The sequence below is a fragment of the Rhipicephalus sanguineus genome, chromosome 4 (genome assembly GCF_013339695.2).
Source record: "Rhipicephalus sanguineus isolate Rsan-2018 chromosome 4, BIME_Rsan_1.4, whole genome shotgun sequence".
Classification (NCBI taxonomy): Eukaryota; Metazoa; Arthropoda; class Arachnida; order Ixodida; family Ixodidae; genus Rhipicephalus; species Rhipicephalus sanguineus.
The window spans coordinates 130,832,498-130,852,933 of record NC_051179.1 but is presented as its reverse complement, the minus strand read 5'-3'; the positions used below and the strand labels follow the sequence as shown (position 1 = coordinate 130,852,933).

The 20,436-nt window shown below is 48.2% G+C and overlaps 1 protein-coding gene across 1 annotated transcript in view; it reads right to left on the bottom strand.

Annotated features, from left to right (window-relative positions):
- LOC119390706 (COMM domain-containing protein 1) overlaps positions 1-20,436 on the bottom strand; it is a 131,448-nt gene that overhangs the window by 87,679 nt on the left and 23,333 nt on the right. The window lies entirely within an intron of this gene.

The following is a 20,436-nucleotide window of genomic DNA, read 5'->3' as shown; positions in this document are numbered from 1 at the left end:
AGCAATGAAAAATCTTTAAATCTTGAGAAGCAGTCCTCCAGCATTAAAATACGTCTTTGTCGTAATAATCATTACGACAACGTTTGTTCCATCTATGCAGCAAAAGCAGCCGATTCCTACAGTTTCATTTCACTTAACGTATCTGGTGTGCACGATGTGTAGCACGCTAGAAGCATAGCTACACTCTTGTGCTTAATTTATACTCACGCAGTTTTTAACTGTTCGAGCATGGGAGTCCAACGGTCCTTGAAGAACGGTCGACTTTTACATAGCGAGCCCATGCGGGCCGTCGACGCGCAGTCTCTCAGGTGATGTCAACTGCACGAGGGTGCCACGATAGTTCCTCTAAGTAATTGCTTGCAGCAACGTACCTGATGCGACAAGGCGTATGGCTGCACTTCAGGCAAGTCGGGTGTGAACAATCAGCCTGGTTGAGGGTGACCTGGTGGGACAGCGGCCGAAGCGATCCAATGCTGCTGTGGAAGTTGCTTATGGTTGTGGTGGTGATGCCGACGATGAGGCGGCGCCTGATCGGTTGGTGCGGTTGCGGGTTCACGAAGCTTGTAGCAGCACCCGTGCTACCAGCTTCATGCTGCAGCCGATGAGCGAAAGCATTCGGCAGCGCTTGGTGTTCAAGCGCCGTGCAAAAGAGTGCCAAAGCGCTGCTGTTCACAGGCCTGCTGCACCTTTGACACCCTAAGACAGGGGTCTCAAACACGGGGCCCGCGGACTTTTCCCTAGGGGTCCCCGGCTTCACAAGAAATAATTTTTTTTTGGCTTTGCCAAATGCCACTAGCGTTATTTTCTCACCTACTGCAATTAATAACCGTTTGTTTGGGCAAGCCAAAGAAAGGGGACTGGTTTCGAGCCTTTTGTTTTCGTGAGACATCCCATGCGGTCACCATGAGTCGAAACATCACCATGGAATGAAAAATGTATATTCAGAATCGGCGTCCAGATTTTAGTCATTGTGGCGATCAGCATCGCTATGCTTTTTTTTTAACCTGACGTCAAACCCATTTCAGAAATGGTCCATATAGGAGATATGGGAAGCGTTCTTTCAAATGGAACCGTTAGGTTCAACGACATTCAGTTCAATCCCCTTCACTGTCCCGGCCTTTGTGGTAGTAAGTTTCGCGACTGCGGCCGCTATAGCTGAGGTTAGTTTGAGACCCCTGCTCTAAGATGTGCAAGTGCTGCTGAGGATGGATTTGCCTGGTGGGTGCTTGAAGGCCAGAAATGTACGAACGATGATGATCATGACCTCTTTCTGATGGCGTTCAGTCACAAAGGAGGGTGGACCAAGAACCGGGTGACAGGATGATCGCGGGTCGAACGAGCGTCCGCGCAGGAAACCCATCGGGTCTTCCCCATGGGGTTCAAAGGAATTGATTGAGGATACAAAGGAATTGATTGACTGATCTGTTGATTGGCTGATTCATTAGAGCGAAGCTGTATATACCGAGGCGAAACGGATGTCCGTAGGCAGAAAACCCCTCGCACAGGTATGTTCCACAGAAATTAGACGAGCACCCACAACTGCTCCACTGAAAATGAAGAAGTTGTCTGCGGGCAAAAGCGCATGTGCCACAGACACTGCGCAAACTCCATCACTCGTCCCTGGCCCACTAAAGTGTCGCGAAACGGAGCAATGTGCCAAAGCGACGCATGCTGCTCCAACGGCCCCTCAAGATCGTGCACGAAACTCCAAGCGCATCCGGCAAGTCAGAGAAGACGACACATGTCGTGGCAAACATTATTATTCTCGCAAAATTAACTAGTAAAAAATCTTGTTGTACAAAATAAGAAATTATTCTCATTTCCCGTTTTTAAACATGTTTTCTGAGCTACCCGATTCTTGGCCATGCCCCCCGGGTGGGTGTGAGCCAGCAGTATAGGATCTACATTTACATACGCATGCTGCTCAAATGGGAAACTTTAAAGGAGCATACGTTAAATTAATGGACCGCCAAGCGAAAGGCAGTGAAGCAGCTCGCATGAGGAAACTTCGTGAGGAAAATAGGCATGGCGCTAAAAGAATGGGGACGAACTGAAGACAAGGAACCGACGAACGACTTGACTTCATCCCCGTCCTCTTATCGCCATACCTATCTTCCTCAAGTAATGAATGAACCAACCACCTCAGCAACAAGCCTATTCGAAACTTCCTGGGGAAGATCCGGCGGTTCGAGCTCGCCAAGCATAGAGGCGCGCTTAAAGCGACAAACAAATGCGTAACATAGTTCAGAAACGCAAATACACCCACGTGATAAACCCAGCGATAAAACACTGGGGTCGCCCCTTTCAGCTTCGCTGGTCAACCATCTCCACGGGTCTTCATCTTACTCTCAACGTATATATTGGTGACCGCGGTATTCACAAAGCTCTCTCCCTGTGTCTTAGCGCTGCGCCTACAACCTTCATTTCCCAACTCGTTGCGGTGTGATTAACTTCTTTTCTAGCTTCCTTGTAGGTATCCCAGTTCTTGTCGCATATTTTAGCGTCTGTAGGGCGAATTAATTTCTCATGCACTGAGTAATTCTCGCCAATGCAGCTCCGAGCGGGAGTGACATTAACAGGCACCGCTTTACTGAGCAAAAGCAACGGCGTCGGGGGAAGCCGACTGGGCATTCCCGTACATCACAGCTGTGGTATTCGTCGAGTTTTCGCCTGGCGTTTCTGTCGCTCGCTTGGCGGCACCCGGCATGCTAGCGGAAGAGAAAACGTAGGCGTCCTCCGTGCTGGCAGCGGAGGACGCGTGGTGGGAGGAATAAGGCACAGGAGCCTCGGAGAGGCGCCTCCCGCCGATCTCTTCGGATGTGCGGGACTCGGGGGTGGCTCGTCCGTGAAATGGCCACACGCCGGACTCGAAGGAGATGAAGAGCACCAGGACGCCGATGCACACGAGTGCGACGAATGCAATGCACGCCTCGAGGCACGTGATCGCTTCACGATCGGTAGGCCACTCCGATTCTCTGCCGATGCCCTTACTGCTCTTCGACCAGGACGTTGTTGCGTCGCTCCTGCTCGTGGCAGCCGTAGAAGTGCCCCTGTCATTTCGCGCAGCCGCTCTCCCGCCGCTCTGCTGGGCCGATGGCGGCGGCAAGTGTGGGCCCGCCCGCTCGTCCTGCACATAGTGTGGGCGTTAATTCAGTACTGAGAAAAAAGTCAGGTCCCGTATTCACCAAAGCCCCTTACCTTAAAAGTTTTCCTAAGAGAATATTTCAGCCAATCACGATGAGGGACATATCATTAGCGAAGCCGACTGACCGATGGCAAAACGCTCTTACGAAAGAAGTTTTGTGAATTGGGCCCCAGTTTAGCAGCAAGGGCAAAGCAATGAATGCGACAGCAACAAATTGGAATGTTATATAAAGAAAGGCAAGCAGCTCACTCATTTAGGAAACGCGGCCGCTGCAGCGAGCGAAGTGGCCTTCGTTCTCTATATGGCGTCAACGGCAACTGCGATGATATCGCAGCACGAAGAAGGGTATGAGCAGTCTGCTTATCCGCTCTGAAGATATCTGAAGGTACGCGCGCAACCACGGGCGACCACGCCCTGTGGGTCAACGTACACATTTATTGCCGGAGCCGCGCAGCCTCCTACCCGATTCTCACCTCCATGCGCCTTCCGCGCGGCGAAAGACGGGCGGCGCGTTTCCTCTCAGTTTGAGCAGCGATCGACGGCAGCCCTGGCACGCTTTAAAGGAGTACTGACACGCTTTTGAGACATCGCAAAAGGGACATTCTTCGTTTCCTTAGTAGTAGTAGTAGTAGTAGTAGTAGTAGTAGTAGTAGTAGTAGTAGTAGTAGTAGTAGTAGTAGTAGTAGTATCTTTTATTTCTTGTAATACAAGAAAATGGTTTCCTTGGTATGCAGTGTCAACGCTGTCCACACACCGGAGTCGGAGAACACGTATGAAATATTTTAATTTGACTTTGAAGTTTTCGTCGCCGAGCATCTGCAAGCCAGCCCCACTGCAATGGACATTATCCCGACGAGTCAAGGCAGTTCCCCGAGTTTGCGAGTTCCGCGTCCTGCATGCAGCCTAAATCGTAGAAATAAATCACTTTCAGGGTCACTGGACGACAATTCACTAATCGTTGTTTATATGCACCACTAGCAGATGACGGATTTGCCGCTGGTACGTCGCGAGTTTCTGTATCCCCGTGACGTCACACTGCTATGAAACGTCACTGAGAAGTCGCCCCCTCGATATCGAAACCGAAAGTGTCTTTTTAAGGCAGCGGTAATTAAAATTTATAAGATGCATCTGCAGGCACTACAATATTCGTTTTAGGTTTCTCGACACCAGTATTTTTATTTAGAGTAACAATCCGAAAGTTTTAAAATTCGTGTCAGTACTCCTTTAACTTGCGCATAGAACTTACGACGCGCTGGGCGATACTTATGCTGAACATCACGGAGACGGCGAAGGCAGAAATGCACTTGGGGTCATAGGCGTGCGCAGCGGGGGAGGGGGGGAGGACAGGGGGGCGGCCGCCCCCCCCCCTAGTCACCTAAGAGGGGGGGCGCAAAGTCTGTTCCATACATTGAGTTAATAGGGACACGGGCGCTGCGATGAACCCTGCGCACGCCTATGCTTGAGGTGTTCACATAGTTGCTATCGTAATAAAAAGTTCTTAGGAGAACCATTCCAGTTCCAATGATGATTAGTTAACATCCAGCCATTCGGCCTAAGGCGTGCCCGATAGGTGCACGCCTTAGGGCGAATTTTTATCGCTCAGCAATCGCCAGCTGTCTTGAATGCGTTTTCATTCTTGAACGCCGCACGCCCAGCATTTTCAGGTCAGGAATGACGTGCGTGCTATCACTGTGGCATAGCATACTTGAAAGAAAAATAAACGACTTCGACGTTTTCAAAAAAGCGAACGCAAGCAAGCCAAAGAACCATTACAGTTGTGTGACAGAAGGACACCTGAGATGTGAAACTACATTTGCAGTGTACATCCAACGAGGATTGCGTCATTTACTCAACGGGCTTCTAGATATAACTTTACTACCACAATGCCCACCCCTCAAGTGCTGTCTCCAAATTTACCACCGGCAAGCTTGCTCAGGTAGAAACACATTGGTCCTTACTTTAAAACTCTATTTTGGCCTTTTGTCTTTGTTCATAGGCTGCGGTGTCAGGAACTTCCAGATAAACAGTCACTTGTGCGTTAACTTTCTTGAATCACAGAAAATCGTCACAGCTTTTACTGAAGACCATGTTCAGAAACGAGCAGTAGATAGCCAACTTTCCGTTTTGCGCCAATGAAAAAACACCAGGCCTGCATGCAAAGCGCAGCACAGTCACAACAAAAGCTCGAAGACTGGCATTTCTAGAGCTCGTTAAAAAACCTCTTGGGGCTACTAATACAAGTAAACTAGCAAGGTACCCACTTCGCCATAAATCATAATTTTTGTGAAGTTCCGAACCACCCACTGCGCCATTATTCGTCATTCTGCGGGGAAGCGAGGTACCAGCTATACATCTGTTAGGCATTGTGCGCACTTTGTTGATTCGACGGCTGATGGTGATGAAGAATTATGGCTCAGCCCTTTGTAATGGGTTCAAAGCTATAAAAGACCCGCTAGTTATGTAATTCGCATTGTGTGACGCCCGGTCGTTATTTCACTCTCCCACCACGCTATACAGCATACGTTAACGTGAGAAAGAGAGAGGCAAGGAACTTTATTGAGATTCTGAGGAAATGGATCATGGGGGCCCTGTGAGCTTCCTTGGCAACCAATAGAAGTGCGCTTGCGTGGAACCCCCTACGCTATAAACCATCACAATTTTTGTGAAGTAGGGAAACAGCCACAATGCCATTTTTCATCATTCTGCGGGGAACCGTGGTACCCGCTAAAGACCTGTGCACTTTTTTGATCAACAGCATCACAAAGTGCATTATGCGCACTTTGCTGATGCTGTGCCTGATGACGATGAAGAATTCTGGCAGAGCCCTTTGTAATGGGTTGGAAGCATTTAACAACCCACTCGTTGCGCAGTTCGCATTGTGTGACGCCTGGCTACGGAATTCGCGTTGGCCTGGGTGTTATTTTACTCTTCTACCACGCTATATTAGATATGTTAATGTGGTTCATTCCAGACATGAAGCCTGTATAGGGTATTTTCGCAAAGCTACATCAAGCACGGGCATAGCTCTGAGGTAGTGTACTGGGCTCCCACGCAGAGGTCCCAGGTTCGAACACCCGTTCCATTCAGGATATTTTTTCTTACTTTGTTTTTTTTTTTTTTTTTCGCGCGCTATAGGTTACGGACACCGGGGGCGGCGAACAACTACGGCGCCAAGAACGGCCGCTGTTGTGATCTCAAAACAGCTTTCGCTGTAAAACGCTCATATTTAGAACCTTACCGGGTAGACGGAGACGTCAGTCTGTACTTCAGGCATGCCGGGCACGCCTAGCAACCCTGGCGATTGCTTTGCCGGGGGGACGATGTCAGGAGAGATCCGACGGTGGCGGTGGTGCTTGTGACGGCGGTGGCGCCGCCGACGCTCCGGCTCCACCGGAAAACGCTGCTTATACCTGGTGCTCACAGCACTAGGGGCGTCAACGTACTCCTCGGAAGGTTCCGCAAGGGCGTCTGGCACAGTTTGAAAATCCAGAGCAGTATGGTAGGCACTGGCGCCCATGGTCTTGCTGCATCGCTCAATCTCGGCATTGTGAGAAGGCTTCTTGTGATGGTTCCGCGTCTCGGGTTTCCTCTCGGAGATTATTTCACCGTGCTCAAGCCGCATGACCCGTGGTCGACGGTTTGAATAACGCTAGCGAAGGAAAATATGCGAAGTCAGGGAAGCCGATCAGTCCTTCTTCCTCTTCGTCTTCGCTTTAGAGGTTTGCCTATGGGCCGGGTGAGCGTTGTTGCCGATGTTCGGGTGATGACGGCAAAACGTTATGGTTCTTGTTGCCATCGATGTAATGAGTGCCGATTCTTTACGGTGACAATGACCTCACATGCGTAGCTGCCCTTCGTAGCTCCAATGTTTTCGGCGTAGGTTGATAGTCTATGCGCCGCTCCAACAAAGTTAGGCGTCGCTAGCAGCGCTGTTTCTTTCCACGGCCAGCAGTGGTCGTCGTTGCGATTGTTGCGATTGGCGTCTCACTTCGGGAGTAAGAAGAGAGGAACAGTTGCGTATGAATCAAAAGAAACAAAATCATGAGCCATTAATTTATTTAATTTTCATTTAGGCTTTGATTTATGATCTTTCACTTTAGCTTTATGCTCCTCTAAAGCCCTTCCGCCTTGATTTGCGTGAGCCCGAAGTGCATCGCGCAGGATGTTTATATATTGTTAAAGCGAAAGTCTTAGACGCCTCATCAAATGCGAAAATTGACCGGCGCCCCGCGTCAGCACGAATGGTGCAAAATAAAAATCATCATCACGTGATGACGTCACCATATGACGTCACAGATCGCCACATTCGGGACGTCACGTGAAGTCATCGTGACGTCACATGATGGCGTCAACACATGACATCGCAGCTTGGTCAACTGTGGGCCGATCACGAATGCTGTGCAATGCCAGGTGAGGTGCCTCCGATCCTGGAGGCAGTGGAAAACCACGTTACGTGCAAAAAGCTCTGAGCGGGTGGCGGGGCGGGATGAATACGTCGACTGAGAAGAAAAAGAACATGGATTTCGCTTTGCAGTCGTATTAGGTGAGCGCATAAGGGACCTTGTGAGTTTTTTATTGATTTGTTTATCTATTTATGTACCTATTTATTTGCTGATTTGTTTATTCGTTTTTTTTTTACTTTTTCTGTTTATCTTTAGCGGACCAGTGGTGAGTAGGGTTCGCCCGATTTCTGTGGCACATACCTCCTAGATGTTTCCCATTGAGTAGGCAATTGTTGCCTGGGTAAGTGCTCGCGGAGTTACGAATGTCCTGGTTGCATACAGCTTCGCTATAAAACCTCGCAAACGCGTACTACGGCCACATATTCAGTTCACTTTCGCTAATGGAAGCAAAAATGTCTTTTGCGACCCGAGTGGCACGCCGGGCATTCGGGACAATAGATCTAAAAGAAACCTTTTGCAGAAAGGCTGGTTCTGGAAGCATGTGGATTATAGAACTAACTAACAGCCCAGTAAACGACGTGGTCGATGGTTTTTGACGCGGTGCAGTTCTGACAATCCGCTCAGTGCAGACGCCTAACAAAATGAGGAGAGTGCTGCGTTAAATGCCAAGGCAAACTTGTGCGTGAGCAACGCAAGCGCTGACATAACGATGATAATGAGGGAAACCAGACAATGACACACGCTGACTTCTAAAGGCGTACAAAGTTTATGCCGTAAACCAGACAATATATGGGGATAGCACTAATAAAATATTTCGCTGAAGCAGGTAAGATGGCACTCACCTGCTGTGCTGACTTTCCGAGAATGGCATATCTATTTTCTTGGCTTCCTCACGCGATCACCCTCTCAATTTTTCATCAACTGATAATTTTTATTGTTTCGCAATAAGCTGTCCAAAGCTGCGATATAAAGGAGGGCAATAGTAAAACCCAATTAGGATAAACATATAAGTTTCATTGGAGACAACAGTAGCAGAATTAATAAGAATGCAAAATTATAAATAAATCGATGCGCATATAAGGAAACCAAGATACTAATTAAAAGAATGTGTAAGCGCTAATAGAAACAAGGTAAAGTAACATCAAAACATTATTTGGGTGTTGTCTATGTGATGCGTAAGATTTTTGGAGTTTTATTGTAGGTTGTATTTTTCCTTAGAACGTAGCTGTCGGGCGGCATTGGCATTGCTTTTTTGCCATCTTCTTTCTGGCGCTCGTTAGCGTCTGAATGGCCCCATAGCACAAGCAGCGCCTTCTAAATAGATCAGGCGTTTCGGAAAGTTTCGAAAAAGTTGGAATTTTCCTAATGTGCATATTCCACTATGTGGGCTTTACATCTTGTCCAGCAGAAAGCTTTTAATGCACAACCACGAAAGTCAACTGTAAAAACTGTTATCCTTCCATATTATCATTAAAACGTTATCCTTCCCATTTAAAACTGCCGTAAAGAACCATTTGTCATCATTTTAAGTGTGAACTAATGCCTTTTCTTTTTTTCTTTTTTTTCTCTCTCTTTCTCTTGCCCACCCCTCATGTAATGTCCCTCGGGTCCCTATAAATAAATAAATAAATAAATAAATAAATAAATAAATAAATAAATAAATAAATAAATAAATAAATATTCGCTTTGTACCGCGAGTACAACGCGTTCATATGGTTCAGATATGTTCGCATTTTGCAAACGTATAGTGTGTAAGCTTGTGGGTCGGAATCCACTTTTGGCTACCGTGGAGGACGGCTTAAGCCCTAACCACACGTACGCGTTATCACGCGTCAACGCGTGGCGTGACCCGCAGCAGGTTCCGGCGCACGACGCGAGAAAGCTTACAGCACCAGCTATCGCCTTCGACAGGCGTCAACACGCGATTCGGTCTCCTGGGCTGACGTCGACGCGGAGCATCGCGTGCTGACGCATTCCAACGCGTACGTGTGGGTGGGGCTTTACGGGTGGCGTTTCGGCGGCAGGCCGGCTGGCTTGACGGATAACGGTTTGCGACGCTGGCCATCTAGACATGTGTGCATGTTAGTTTTCACGAAGGCGGCAATGTGTATTATGACGGACAGTAACACTAGAACTCAGTTGTTAATCAGCAAAAACCAAATAATGGTGAAATAATAGGCATGGAATGTCAAATACACAAGATTTGGCTAGCTATAAATCAATATTTACTTATGTAGGTAATCAGGTAGCTGCTGATGTGTCGCAGAAAGGAAGCAGATCACTTCTGTACACATGGCATAAGACAACGAAATTTGAAAAACCGAATGCGGTTTCATATTTGGTAACAAAAATTCACAATAAGGTATCTCGCGACGTCTTTTGTATCTTTCTTCGTGGATTCTCGGCTGAATTTCCATATCGAGATATAGCACCGTGCGCTACGCCATACGAATTCTGTGAAGGGTGGGCACTTCGAAGGTGCTGAAACGATACACAAAGAGATGTGCCACTCACGCCCAATCATGGCTCAATCATGGCTCTATGGTCTCGTTAACGCGGGCGCTTTAAAATTGAGGACACATTACGGGTCATGCCATAATTTATCGTCATAATCAGCCTAGCGATATTTCTTCAAGGCCCAGATGGCGTTATCGGTGTTATAAATTAACCTGGAGAAATCGGCCATGGTTCTTGTCTGCCACGCGCTTGGCATGGTCTTACGCGTACTTTTTGTTTATTGATAACGAAGTGTCCGTAGTGTCAATCAGAATGCCCTTGACAACGAATGTTTGACACCACAAAACTCACCTGGTGACATTTCTTTGAATGTGCACACATGAAATTACGGCTGTCTGAATTGCAGTAGTCACCCCAAAAAAGTATACGACGCGCTTTTAGGAGCCCGCTCCTCTTGATGAGGCTTCAGCGTTGCTGCGTGCTTCGCACAGGCCCGCGCATTTTTGAACCAGTTTGTTCAGCAGCTGCTGAATGCTTATTGTTATACTAATTGCAGTTATGCGTAGTTGATAATTTCCGGAGGCGTTATTATAATACCAGAATTGTACTGATCGATTCTTTGAAGGATGTAAGAATATACTCCATCTCACAACTACCTTGCAGCACTGCCAAAGCTACGAGGAGTAGACAGGCAGTATCCTTGCGCAGCATCTAATATAGTTCCGGACGTTACTCTTTCTTTGTTAACGGGATACAAGGGCTTTAGCTGTGCTTCTTGCATGACGCGTTACAGCGATACATGATACTGCCTCCACGCATGCACTTCGCATACTTTGAATTATTGTAGTGATTACCAGCGTATAACCTTAATAGCCACCCTAACCGCGACGACGTACAGCAACATGGCAGCCCCCAAACAGCCCACCGTCCGCTTCTATATGAATTCGTGCTTTTTACCGGCTCTCTACCCGTACAGCAAGGAATAAGTGGTATAATATGTAATCACTTAGTCTCGCCCACGGTGTAAGAGATATATTCTATATCTTACACCGTGGTCTCACCTAACGCTGAGGGCAAAGCATCTTGTATCTTATACCTCTAATATTTAGATAAATTGCTTATTTTGATGCTGCTAAGACTAACGAGGTGGCGCCGAGCGGTAAAAGTGGTTTGATGTCAACCGAGCAGATCGCGCCACAACATTGGCGCCGGTGATGCGTTTACGATACGAAACGCCCTGAATGCCTAAAAATGTCTACTGCACCTATAATTTGCTGTTCCGCTCAAGAACGGTACGTGATGGCCGCTGAAAGTGCGTCGACTGAATCTCCGGAGCGCTATACGTCAAAGAACCAGCATTTTCCGAACAAAGCAGGGTTAGTAGCTCTAAATGTGCTTGGTGCAGTAAAAAAAATTGAAGGACACTTTATAAATTCCGAAGTGTGTTCGGCGAAAGCCTGTGGCCATTCGCTGACTATGCCATGGTATCGGGGGAATCCACATTCTTGGGGCGCTTCTCCGAACCGCTTCCCGTGGAATTATCGCTGGGTCGCTTGGGAGCAAGGAGGTTGAGAAAAAACTTCTGGAGTGGAAGCGGCGCGCCGCCTCTGAAGCCGACGACCGCCATATTGCTCCAGGCATAAAATGTGTGGGTCGTTGCTTGAGCCCGCGCGGATGTTGCACAGATGGCGAATTTCTCCACTCTTTTGGTGACAAACGAGTGTTGCGGATGTATAATTTCTTGGACTGCGATCGACTCGATAACCACATTTACAATTTGTCGAAGATTGCCATGCTGTACATAAAAATCGCAGTCCTGCGCGGAACGCGCAGCACAGTGACAGCGAAAGCTGGAACAGCGGACTTTCTAGAGCCCGTTCTAAACTCTCTTGGGGGAACTAATACAAGTACACTTACAAGGTACCCACTACGCCGCAAATCATAATTTTTGTGAAGTAGGGAAGCAATCACTATGCCATTATTAGTCTTTCTGCGGATAAGCGAGGTACCCGCTACACATCTGTGAGGCATTATGTGAACTTAGTTGATGCTGTTTGTGGCTGATGACGATGACGAATTATGGCTGAGTCACATTTAACGCGATTCCTTGTCCGACATGACGCTTGTAAGGATGTTTTTGCAAAAGGAGTTCCAGTCACTAGCGTGGCTCTCTGGCAGAATACTCAACTGCTACGCAGAGGAACCCGGCTCAAATCCCATCTGCGCCTGTTTATTTTTAATTATTTGATTTTTTTTCTTATTTCGCGCGATAGTAGTTACGGACACCGGTGGCGGACACCCTACTGCCGTTGTGAGCTGATAACAGCTTTCGCTGTAAAATCAGGCGGCTTCACCACATTTCAAAAGAAATCAACCGGGAAAAAATTCGGCAGATCCCACTCGTTCTGGGAGTCTGTTTCATGCGAAGCAGTCAGCACGTACTTCTATGCTGTATTTCATGGCTTTGAGCCGAGCGTTACGAGGTGGATCAGCGTGTTTTTGTAAGTGTAGTAGCTGTGTGCACATCGTGGGCTTACCAGGCACGTCGACAACACTGGCGTTTAAAGGGTAGCTTTATGGTGCAATGTAACGCCAGCCCTCACGTTAGAGTACACACGTCAGTACTACCGAAACTAAGTGCACATTATGGTGCAACCATGTGGATATCATACGTAACTTTTGTTAATGTATTCCTCTGGGGTCGAGCAATGCTTCAATATAGCTTTCTGAAACATAGGAATACAAATGTAATGTTTATTAGACTGCTATAAAAGCGGAGCCAACACTGGGACCACAGACGTTAATCTGATATGACGCCTGTATCGTAGGAGTACATGCGTACTGTGCATTGCTTTCTTGCAAAATTAGATAGCCAGCACCACAACCTCACTTGACGTTGCACCGACATTACGCCTGCATAGGCTGTTTTTCTAAACCAGTCTATATACCTGACGTGCCTCTGTGGTAGAAAACTTGATTGCCACGCAGAATACTTGGGTTCGACTCCTGCTGTGATCCTAATATTTATTCTTTCCATTCGTCAGGTCAACGCTGCCGATGTCGGTTTTTCTTAACGCTCTCGCATTTAAATTACTAATGTCTGTTTTCGCCGTTCCTGGGTAGATATGAACTGTCAATCACCTGTGGCGCATAACCGTACACCGCGGCCAGTGGTAAACGGCTACGTGCCACACGTGTCTGGAAGAAAGGGTTTGACGACGTACACGACAGGATTTTCCCGTTATTCATGTCATAATCCGACAGCCATGTTCGTCAAATCCTCTTACCCTCCCATGCCAATTTTGGTCTACACCAAGTTAAGAGGGCGATCATGAGAGCACAGAGGCGTAGGCGACTAGGTAGATAGATTCGTAGATAGAAACGCTGAATGTGCCAAAAGTTCGCTAAGAAATGCTTGCCATTTAAAACCCCCAGAGCGGAGTAAGAACGCGGCTGACAAGGACTGTTATTTTTAAAAATTTGTAGACGAGTGTAAACAAGAGCTGCAGCAAGCTAGTCAATTAATCTGCTTTCGTATCTCTTCTTTTGCTGTGTTTACTTTTTAAAGGCGCGTGTTTCATATGGTTAGTTTCGTGATTGTCTGCATTATGCGTAAACAAGAGCTGCAGCAAACTGGTCAACTATTCTGCTTTCGTATCTTTTCTTTTGCTGTGTTTAGTTTTTAAGGGCGCGTATTTCATACGGTTAGTTTCATGACTGTCTGCATTATGATGCATCTTGAAGTTATGTTGGATTTGTTGCTTTATCGATTCACGTATAAACCACATTGTATATGCTTCTTTTTTCTTTTGAAATTGTATAAAAGCCGGAGATGGATAAAATTTTATGTACCACTTATTAACTCCACCATGTGCTTTATTTCGGGAATGCTGGAAGCGAATTCTACGTGTTATCAGGCACGCTTCAGCCTATTTATTGTGGCGTAAAAAGCTGCCTTCTTTAATCTTGCAGAACAAAAAAAATTCGGCCAAATAAGTGACACTAACTATCCAGTTCTTATGCTGAAATGCCCCCGCGGAAGCTCACAATTACGCTGCCCGCGCTCAAGCTGCGCTGCCTCTTGCCTGGAGCAAGATGGCTGCCAACCGGTTTTCCTGGCTTCACCCGCTAGCGTGTGCGCGCAGAGGGGACCTCCACTCCAGAAGCTTTTTTTAAACCTCTTTGCTAGGGAGCCATCCGACTAACTCGACAGCTGCTACGAGACGTCTGACGAAGAAGCGTTGCCGCGCGAGCCATCCATCGCGTGATTGCTGAGACAGTGTAAGGGAGAGAGGCCACAGCTGCGGCGGCGCCACTATTCCTATGCGCCGCTGTGCCATCACGTGATTGTTCGGAGAGTGTTAGGGGAGAGGCCACAGCTGGCACTGTTCCAGGGCAAGTACGGAGGACGCCGCGCGGTGAAAGCGCCAGTATTCGCCCCGAGATCGGGCTAAAGGGGGCAGCACCGTCGCCGCGTTAGTGTGGACAGGCGGTTGGCGGCGCGCATACAGACTACAGAAAGTTCATTGACTGACTGACTGACTGACAGCGGCGCTTCGCTGTGAAAGGTTTGAGCCAATAGTCCGCAAATGAAACGCCTTGACTGTAGCCTACTGGTAATATGTACGTTCTCGATTGCCGAGTCGATGCACGAAGCCCGGCCAGCGTTACTTGCGATAGAAGCGCAATCTGCCAATGAATGGGATGCTCGTCCTGGTTGACAGTCCGCGCTTTCGCACTATATGACGCGTTTTGGTTTTTTGTTTGTACGTGTTTACCTTGTGTGCCGCCTCCTACACGCTGCTGTAGCGCGACAGAACTAATTATTTACATCTTGTTCATCTGGATACAAAAAAAAAGAGAAAACCCGTATTCCTGCTTGACGAGTTAAAATAGTACTGTGTGCACGAATGCTCGCAACCGCATTTTTTTTTTTTCTTATTCAGTTCTCCATGAAATGTAGGACAGTTGATAAGTTTAGTCAGGAAAGCTACGTGGCTGACAGTGCTTTAGCGCTACGGATACGTATAAGACGTATGCGCTTGTTTTATTCCAGTAACAGTATAAAAGTAAACAGTTCAGCAGAGAGCTTTCTTCGATTGCTTACCTGCATGACAGTGATGCAACAAAGGTCTGGTTATTTTATGGGGCAAAAGTATGTTTTTTTTTTCAAGCGAAGAATATCCTCTGCCTTGCGTTAATCTATAAAACCGCCACACAAACGCTCATGATAGTGTAAAAAAGGAGGTTTCGTGCGAAATTACTAAGTCTAAACACGCGGGTGCTTTTGTATAAATTTCGTCTGAAGTTAACATTGCGCACGGCAACTCAGTGTTATCACTTCCGTGTCATTCTAATTTTTGCTCATTTTAAAGGACAATTTAAGTACCCAAGTGTCAGACTTATCTTGACAGAAATATTTCTCTGTAGTGGGACGAGGACCGTACAATAAAAGGACATTTTAAGCCAACTAGAAGCTCGTATCATAACCGATAAACGACAGTCCCGCAGTTATACACCTAACAACAACGAGAAAGTGCATGGCTTAGAACGTTATTTCTGCTTTCCACCGGGTCGCTGAAACGCTGCATTCCAACGATATCTTATACTCCTCATGTTTAGGGCAACGTCAAGTGCACTTTGAGATGTGCTGGAACCACGAAGTGGCACCCACACTGGTGAACGGAGGGTACGACGACAACACACAGCACTCTCAACAAGTGCACTCACTGATCTTATTACAGTGTATATACAGCCTACCAAGGTCAAATGCTTCTGTACATCGTGTTAGGCATACGTACAAGCATTTAAAATTGCGCTAACGCAGCGGAACAAACCGCCCTTTGAGGACACGCATCACATACGCGCCCATGCAAACACAACGTGGCTAGCAGACGACGCAGGGAGCAATCCACACTCTCGGCCGCCTGGATCATCGGCGCGCGGCGGTGTCGCCCCGATCCAGGGGGGCGATCGGAGATCTGTTCGTTCCGCTTGTTCGTTCTCCTGGGGAAGAACAAGCGCGCTGATTGGCTGAAGCGGGAGATGCCACTCAAGGGCGGGGGGTGTCACCATTTCTTTTTTTTTTTTGCTTGATCTTTTCTTTTTTGGTGACGTCATATCGCGTCATAGCGAGTAGGGTGATCGGAGATCTCTGTTCCGCGCCGTTCGTTCTGCACCCATTCTGGCGGCGCACGCGATTAGCCGAAGCCGGAAAAAACCACGTCTCTGAGGGGCGTAGCCATTTTTCTTTTCGCTTGATCTTTTATTTTTTGGTGACGTCATACCGCGTCATAACGAGCATGTCGTCTGCTACAAACGAACGGATCGCGAGGCCGTTCGCACGCGTTCTCTCGAGTGAACAAACGGCTTCGCACGGCATGATGCGGCGGTTGCGGCTGCCGCAACAGCTGATTTTCAGAAAATGGCGCTTGCGACATGTGCTTCTCTTGCGGTTGGAGGTGCGAGATGCGTTTGAAGCCATGAGCGAGTGCGGCGTCGCTTTCAGTTCTCGAAACGAACAGTGCGAACGAAATGAACGGGCCTGCCACTGGGCTGTGGTCTTACGCGCAGGGACTTCTTAGTTCAAAAGCTCTACCATCTCTTGCCACGTGTCGTCCCGGTCCTCACTCGTGAACGACGGCCCCAGCGGGCGCGACGGCGTAGCTATCTGTAGGTGCTCTATTATAAAAGCCAGCAGAAACTCCCTTTGACGATCCGACACCCGGGAGTCAAGCCAGACATTCCGGTGGGACGACATTTTGAAAAACTGCGCCAACCGCTACTTCTCCTTTTTTTTTTTCGCGTGCGCGACTTAACATAGCAAGCACGTTAGAAAAACTAACACCAATAAATATCAGCACTCAAAGCTACTGCTGTTTCAGAAACTGCTTGAGCTTGAAAAGAAAAACAATATCGTTTCGTATAACAACTGTATTTATTAGAAGGCGAGAAACACTTCGTTTTGAAACATTCGGTCCCTTTGCCGAGGACAAACGATGCGCGTCTACTTCCGGAAAGCTCGCCGCTCACCGCTTGACGATTGGCTGTCCTCTTCCTCTCGGTGGAAGAGAGCTGGGAACTGCCCACTTTTGTGACGTAACACCGCCAGAACGAACGCGGAACGAACAGAGATCTCCGATCCCCCCCCCCCCCCCCCCCCCCCCCCCCCCCAGGCGGCCGTGCCACACTAGACGTGGTTCAGCCAGTAGCTGCCAGGCGGCGACTCTGTTCGATCTCGCTGCCAATAGGCTCCCCAAGCATCGCTTAGTGGCGCTAGTGGCGCTGATGGATGGATGGATGGGTGGATGCTATGAGCGTCCCCTTTATAACGGGGCGCCAGAGATGGCTCTGCTCTTGACAGGCAGCGCCATCTCTGGCATAAAAATACAAACTGCGGGCAAACAACGCGCGTTTTCCCTTCTCTCCATTTCGCTGCCGCTTGCTTCCGTGCACTTGCGGCGCCTCACAATGTGCCCCTTGAAGTGCGGCTTCAAAGGGATCTTCAAGCTTGACGGGCACTTCCGAAAAGCGAACTTGATAAAAGGAGGAAGGCTCGTCAATCAGGTTAACGGTGAAGAGCAGACGATCGACGACAACGACGCCCGACTCAAAGCGAAATATATTTGCCAAGTCGCGATTACACCGTGTAGGACGTATACCTCGAGGTAAATCTCATTCTGTCATGTTAAAGATGAATATTGGTCCACATGCACTCCGAAATGAAGCCGTGCACGCTATCGATGTTCTGCGTTGTGGAGTATGAATCATATGATTTTGGTATCGCATGCTTACAGTAGCAGCCGTGTACTTTCGTGAACAAACGTTTGCGGCGTGTGAAAAAAAGAAATTATACGGCCATGGCGCTGTTTCCTGAGAAGGTTAGAATCAAGTCCTCCGTGCCGCTGGAGAATGACCGGCCGATTAAGACGCAAGGTAGCTATCTGAGCTTTAACCACTGTGAAGCAAGATGAACTGCTCGCCTCGTTTGTTCGGCTCTCGCGCCATGCTTACACTCTCTTTTTATGAGGATATCGACTTGACAGGCGTATAAAACCTGCTGCGCGAACGTGGCTAGAAAATCACACAAAGTCAGAATGTGGTTACTTCAAGGTTGCAATTGCAAAGCTTGTATTAAGTGCCTGTTATATTTAGCGGCCTAAATATCACCCTAATGAAGTGACAAAAACAAAGCAAACCTGCAGAACGATGTGAACGCTTGCTGAAAATGCACAGACGTCCGTTCCGGCGTGATAGAGCAGTCTTCCCGATGCGTGAATTGCAGGCGCCGAACTTCTGAAAATTTGCCGAGTTTTGTTGAATTCAACCAACCGCGCAACGCTAACGGTATAACGCGAGTGTGAACGTTCAACAATGACGGGTAGGTCTCACGAACACAGGAAATCAAAACACAAAGTTGTTTCACCTACAACCGTAACTGGACTTTCGCAATGCGAGAAGACAGCGAGTTATCATTACCGAAGTCGCTGCGTGCATGCGCCGCGTTACGTTCTGATTCAGGTAGTCGAAACGAACGAAAGCGACGAACTGAGACAACCGAAATAGAAGGATAGAAGGCGACACAGCGCTGTCAGCTATCCACGCTTGCCGCCTTTATTTCTCGTGCGACATGCAGGGGAATCGATGCAGTTTCACACGTGAATCGCGTGCCTTGGTGTTGTCTGCACTGTTGTGGCAGGCCACGACACCGCAATACTTCGGACCTCGCTTGCGCTTCCGCGGGGTCGCTTTTGCCAACGTGGAAATGCAGCTTCGCCCAGCAAGCCTCTCGGTTGAGTTGGCTGCGCCTGCCCCCAGTTGCGCCAGAGCTTCTCTCCAGAGCCGCAGCGCGGCGCTGTCGTCGCGCCGTAGACTTGAGCTTGGGTTCCCTATTTATTTATTTATCGAAAAATACCTTACAGGCCAGAAGGCATTGAGTAAGAGGGGTTGTAGTGAAGTCAGATGTAAACTCATAATGAATACAGCTACAGTGCAGGTTAATTATAACAACAACAAAATACTTCGTAATAAAATTAACAGTGCAATCAGTCATCGTAATTGAATAGCACACGAATAGCAGATTACAGCATGTTAATCAAAATAGAGCGCAACACTTCACAATACAAAAGCTTGAAAGTTAGACGAAAAAAGAAATCTTAAACGCTACATCGTGAAAATGTATCTCATGTAGAGGTGTGCACGGGCTCCAGGTAGCCCGAAAGCCCGAGCCCGACTCGGCCCACGGGCCGGGCTCGGGCGCGCCGACGTGTTTTCACCTCGGGCCCGGGCCGGGCTCGGGCTACTTGGAGTTTTATCGGGCCGGACTCGGGCCCGGCGCAAACCCCGACTCAAGCCCGAAATAGAGAATGAGCGGGAGTTGTTTGCAGCACGCATACAGCGCCTTTTCCGCGGCCGCCCTTTACCGCTTTTCCTTTCCATTCGCTACTTTAAACAAAAGGGGAGAAGGTAAAGCACTGCCTCTGTTGCACTCCGACAAACAGAGAAGTAACACCACCTGAAATTTATGGCCAAATCCTATATGAGTGTAAATGCACACGACAGCGACGAGCGACCCGACGTAGATCGCCTTCGTGCAAGCTGACGCTTGTATGGAGACTGTTCGTCGTGTCTCGTTTGATCATATTTGATATGCTCAATAAAATGCCAAATTAGCAGAAAACGATGTTTTGTTTTCGCAACGAACCTTCAAAAAGCGGGGCCGGGCTGGGCCAGGCCGGGCCCGGAATTGTGTTTTCGTACGTTGGGCTGGGCCGGGCGGGCTCGCAGCCCTTTGCCGTCGGGCTAGGGCGGGCCTTCGTCAACGTCATCGGGCTCGGGCCGGGCTCGGGCTCGGAAATACGGCCCGTGCACAGCTCTAATTCTCATGTTCCTGCCGAAACGCGTTACGGCTACTATCAGAGGCGATGTCATCGGGAGGATCGTTCCACATGCGGATGGCTTGCGGCAGTGCTGATGTGTTAAACGCGTTTGTGTTACCAAAGATGCGGGTGAAGCTGAGATTATGTAACCTGCGTGATGTGTAGAGGGGGCGTTCAAGTTGCAACAACGATGTTTTGTTACTGTAGACGTACTTATGAAATAGACATAACAAGGACACTTGACGGCGAACACATAATGGTTGTAATAAATAACCGAGTTTAAGCTACGTCACACTGGAATGATGGCAGTAGATTATGGAAATGTAACGTGCAGCGAGATGGTAAGTTGGGCCAGTTGGATTACGTTCATAATTGAAAATTTTGTTGAAGCGCACCAAAAAACAGACGGACAGAAGAGGCTGACAAGGATAGCGCTTGCTCTCACAACTGAAGTTTTATTGATCAGAAAAAGGGTAATTTAAGCGGTACATGGCTCTTCGCGCATGTGCAACAGAACAGGGTGCAACAGAACCACCTATCGTATCGTCTAAAA